The 5,452-nt window shown below is 49.3% G+C and overlaps 1 protein-coding gene across 1 annotated transcript in view; it reads left to right on the forward strand.

Moving 5' to 3' along the window:
- Nucleotides 1-5,452, forward strand: part of DNAH2 (dynein, axonemal, heavy chain 2) — a 104,518-nt gene that overhangs the window by 27,212 nt on the left and 71,854 nt on the right. The window lies entirely within an intron of this gene.

A 5,452-nucleotide genomic window follows, 5' to 3' on the forward strand; every position in this document is an offset into this window, starting at 1 on the left:
CCGGGTCCGGGAGCGGGCCGCACCCCGCGGTGTGGCGCCGGTACCGGACCGGAGACTGGCAACGGGATTGCAACCCTCGGTGTTGCTCCCGCGCCTCGCTCAGCCAGTGAGCGGGAACCGGTCTGTATGTGGGATCCGAACCCTCGGGCGGGAGCGCCGCCGCGCTTCCCAAGTGGCGCCCTATCCAGTGCGCCACCGGGCCGGCCCGTAACCAAACTGTTTTAATTATTGTCCTCATTAATCTCCTTTTTCCAGAGTTTTCCTGGCTATTTTTAATATTTATTTCCCATAAGAATTTTAGAGTCAAATTGTTTAGTTCCCAAAACAGTCCCGTTTCTATTTTTATAGAATAGAGATTGGGTTAAATTTATAGGTTAACTGTAGTAGAAGAATGAACATCTTTATAATTTTGAGTCTTTCTATCCATGAATAGCATTTTTCTTTCAATTTATTTAAGGTCTGCTTTTTGCCTGTAAGTCATTTTTTTCCATATATGTATATATATAATTTCTGGTTAATTTTTGGTGATTTATTTTAAATGTTTTACTTATCATTGGTCTCTTTTCCTCCATAATAAAGTCTAACTGGTTCAGGTTTTATATTGAAAAGCTTTGATTTTGGGCCAGCCTGTGGCTCACTTGGTAGAGTGCGGTGCTGATAACACCAAGGCCGCGGGTTTGGATCCTATATGGGATGGCTGGTTAGCTCACTGGCTGAGCGTGGTGCTGACAACACCAAGCCAAGGGTTACGATCCCCTTACCGGTCACAAAAAAAAATAATATAAAATAAAAATCAAAGCTTTTCTTTTTTTTTTTTTTAAAGATGACCGGTAAGGGGATCGTAACCCTTGGCTTGGTGTTGTCAGCACCACACTTACGATCCCCTTACCGGTCACAAAAAAAAATAATATAAAATAAAAATCAAAGCTTTTCTTTTTTTTTTTTTTAAAGATGACCGGTAAGGGGATCGTAACCCTTGGCTTGGTGTTGTCAGCACCACACTTACGATCCCCTTACCGGTCACAAAAAAAAATAATATAAAATAAAAATCAAAGCTTTTCTTTTTTTTTTTTTTAAAGATGACCGGTAAGGGGATCGTAACCCTTGGCTTGGTGTTGTCAGCACCACACTTACGATCCCCTTACCGGTCACAAAAAAAAATAATATAAAATAAAAATCAAAGCTTTTCTTTTTTTTTTTTTTAAAGATGACCGGTAAGGGGATCGTAACCCTTGGCTTGGTGTTGTCAGCACCACACTTACGATCCCCTTACCGGTCACAAAAAAAAATAATATAAAATAAAAATCAAAGCTTTTCTTTTTTTTTTTTTTAAAGATGACCGGTAAGGGGATCGTAACCCTTGGCTTGGTGTTGTCAGCACCACACTTACGATCCCCTTACCGGTCACAAAAAAAAATAATATAAAATAAAAATCAAAGCTTTTCTTTTTTTTTTTTTTAAAGATGACCGGTAAGGGGATCGTAACCCTTGGCTTGGTGTTGTCAGCACCACACTTACGATCCCCTTACCGGTCACAAAAAAAAATAATATAAAATAAAAATCAAAGCTTTTCTTTTTTTTTTTTTTAAAGATGACCGGTAAGGGGATCGTAACCCTTGGCTTGGTGTTGTCAGCACCACACTTACGATCCCCTTACCGGTCACAAAAAAAAATAATATAAAATAAAAATCAAAGCTTTTCTTTTTTTTTTTTTTAAAGATGACCGGTAAGGGGATCGTAACCCTTGGCTTGGTGTTGTCAGCACCACACTTACGATCCCCTTACCGGTCACAAAAAAAAATAATATAAAATAAAAATCAAAGCTTTTCTTTTTTTTTTTTTTAAAGATGACCGGTAAGGGGATCGTAACCCTTGGCTTGGTGTTGTCAGCACCACACTGTGAGGCCAAGGGAGGACACATGGTTCTGGTGTAGGTGGTGGGATGGTGTAGGCGGTGGGATGGTGTAGGCAGGGGGGTGGTGTAGATGGTGGGATGGTGTAGGTGGTGGGACGGTGTAGGCAGTGAGGTGTAGGCAGTGGGATGTAGGCAGTGGGATGGTGTAAACAGTGGGATGGTATAGGTGGTGGGATGGTGTAGGCAGTGGGGTGTAGGCAGTGGGATGTAGGCAGTGAGATGGTGTAAACAGTGGGATGGTGTAGGTGGTGGGATGGTGTAGACGGTGGGATGGTGTAGACGGTGGGATGGTGTAGGTGGTGTGGGATGTTGTAGGCGGTGGGGAGGTGTAGGCAGTGGGGTGGTGTAGACGGTGGGATTTAGGCCAAGTGTCAGTTGCCATTTATCATCACACTGGAGCTACACCTGCCTTGGAGATATCTGAACTTCTGAACTTTGCTTTAGAATATAAAAACAAAAGGAGTTGGTAGTTGGTTGGATGTTGGAAAGTGAGGCCAAGGGAGGACACATGGTTCTGGTGTAGGTGGTGGGATGGTGTAGGTGGTGGGATGGTGTAGGCAGGGGGGTGGTGTAGACGGTGGGATGGTGTAGGTGGTGGGACGGTGTAGGCAGTGAGGTGTAGGCAGTGGGATGTAGGCAGTGGGATGGTGTAAACAGTGGGATGGTGTAGGTGGTGGGATGGTGTAGGCAGTGGGGTGTAGGCAGTGGGATGTAGGCAGTGAGATGGTGTAAACAGTGTGATGGTGTAGGCAGTGTGATGGTGTAGGCAGTGTGATGGTGTAGGCAGTGGGATGGTGTAGGCAGTGGGATGGTGTAGGCAGTGGGATGGTGTAGGCAGTGGGGTGTAGGCAGTAGGGCAGCATAGGCAGTAGAATGGCATAGGCAGAGGGATGGTATGGGCAGTTGGATGGTGTAAGTGGTGGGATGGTGTAGGCGGTGGGATGGTGTAGACGGTGGGATGGTGTAGACGGTGGGATGGTGTAGACGGTGGGATGTTGTAGGCGGTGGGGAGGTGTAGGCGGTGGGGTGGTGTAGACGGTGGGATGGTGTAGGTGGTGGGATGGTGTAGACAGGGGTGGTGTAGACGGTGGGATGGTGTAGGTGGTGGGATGGTGTAGACAGGGGTGGTGTAGACGGTGGGATGGTGTAGGTGGTGGGACGGTGTAGACAGTCAGGTGTAGGCAGTGGGATGGTGTAGACGGTGGGATGGTGTAGACGGTGGGATGGTGTAGATGGTGGGATGGTGTAGGCGGTGGGATGTTGTAGGCGGTGGGGAGGTGTAGGCAGTGGGGTGGTGTAGGTGGTGGGATGGTGTAGACGGTGGGATGGTGTAGGTGGTGGGGAGGTGTAGGTGGTGGGGTGGTGTAGGCAGTGGGGTGGTGTAGGCAGTGGGGTGGTGTAGGTGGTGGGACGGTGTAGGTGGTGGGACGGTGTAGACAGTCAGGTGTAGGCAGTGGGATGGTGTAGGCAGTGGGATGGTGTAGGCGGTGGGACGGTGTAGACGGTGGGATGGTGTAGGTGGTGGGACGGTGTAGACGGTGGGATGGTGTAGGTGGTGGGGAGGTGTAGGTGGTGGGGTGGTGTAGGCAGTGGGGTGGTGTTGGCAGTGGGGTGGTGTAGGTAGTGGGGTGGTGTAGACGGTGGGATGGTTTAGGTGGTGGGATGGTGTAGGCAGTCGGGTGTAGGCAGTGGGTGGTGTAGGCAGTGGGATGGTGCTCTCCCCTCAGACTGGAGCTCCAAGTTTGCAGAGATGATGCGTTTGTTTCTGCACACATTGAGTTTGAAGGCCTGCGGGACAAGCAGAAGGGAGATATCTAGGAGGCAGCTGGCTGTGCAGGTGTAGAGCTCAGCTTAGCCACGTGGATCTGGGAGTCTTTCGGAGGCATCTGAAACCACGGGAGTGGATGCAATCACCCAGGGAAGGATACTGGTTGAGAAGGACCTTGAGGAGCCCCATCTAAGGGAGCTGCAGGGGAAGCAGATTGTTTACCGTCTTCAGTGCCCAGCTGAATGAGATTTCCAAGTGACACTGGAGAGAGAAGGACGCTTCCACTGAAGGGAAGAGCAGAGAAGAGGAAGACTGTGGTCCAGAAGCCAGGGAATTGAGCATGGTCTATCACGTGGGGGGAGCCCACCGTGATGTTAAACCTACAGACAGATCAAAGAGGACAAGGCCTGAGAAGCATCCATGAAATTTAGCTATAAAAAGTCCTCGGTGAGCTCGACGTGAGCAGTTTTAGAGGCGAGGGGTGGGAGTAGGAGCCAGTTCTCAGGGGATGAGGAGTGAATGGGAAGAAAGCAAGGGAAGGGAGTTTTCGAGGACAATTCTTTAAAGACAGCAGGCTGTGAAGGGGAGGACAGTATGTGGTGCCTAGAGGAGGGTAGAAGTCAAATTAGGGCTGTTTTTATTTTATTTTTTCATGATTGTAGAAACTTGGCCATATTTAAATGATGGGAAGGAACTAGAAGGTTGAAGGCATAGTAAAGCTGGAGAAGATGGCATCTGAGAAAGGAGGTGGAAATGAATCAGAACAGAGGGCCCAGGAAGAGGGTTGAGCCTTGGGTGGGAGGAAGGACTCTTCTATGATAAATGGGAGAAAGCGTGGACGTGAGACAGGTAAGTCTATGTCTTGCAGCAGAAGCGGATAGAGTTCTCGCCTGATGGTTTCTTTATTTCTCTGATGTAGGAGGTGAGCTTTCTGCTGCGAAGTGGAGGGGAAGGCCTGGTTTGAGAAGAGTAGAAAGGATTTGCAAACAGTCATTTGTGAGAACAGGAGTGAGAGCAGATTAGGAAAGCACAGAGATGCAGCCTGCAGAGCTCCATGGGATGGGAGAGTGGGACTAGACAGAGGTGCTGATCTGTGTGGCCCTGTGACCTTCTCCAGCACTGCTCAGCAGCCTTCACACAGGAGGACAGGTGTATCTAGCTGGCGCTGGGGTTTTGCCAGGTGGTTTAGACTAAGGAATGAGACAAAAGCGAGGATTGGTGAGAGGGTGGTTAAAAGAAAGGACAGCAGGGTCTGTGGAGGAGGAAATGAAGATATGAGGGGACTAATAGGCAGGAAGAAAGGCCCGGGGTCAGTGGCCTGAAGGTCCCGATGAGGTCAGAGAACAGGTAGGTTGGGAGAACTTGATGGTAAGTGCTGGAAGGGTGGGGAGGAAGCTGGGCTCAGACAGAGGATGTCCGAATGGGTTGCTTCAGTGTGACGGAATTGTGGACAGTCGCAGGGCCAGGGTGTGGCAGGGGACTGGCAGCTGGAATAGGAAGGAGGAGAGGGTCACTGGATGTGAGGTGGCAAAGGACACTTATGATGAGGGCTGCATATGCAATTTAAAAGTCTGGCATCACTGGCAGCTGGAATAGGAAGGAGGAGAGGGTCACTGGATGTGAGGTGGCAAAGGACACTTACGATGAGGGCTGCATATGCAATTTAAAAGTCTGGCATCTCAGGGCCGGCCTGGTGGTGCACTGGAAAGTGCGCCGCTTGGGAAGCGTGGCGGCGCTCCCGCCCGAGGGTTCGGATCCCACATACAGAC

The sequence above is a fragment of the Galeopterus variegatus genome, unplaced genomic scaffold (genome assembly GCF_000696425.1).
Source record: "Galeopterus variegatus unplaced genomic scaffold, G_variegatus-3.0.2 Scaffold1386, whole genome shotgun sequence".
NCBI classification, from domain to species: Eukaryota; Metazoa; Chordata; class Mammalia; order Dermoptera; family Cynocephalidae; genus Galeopterus; species Galeopterus variegatus.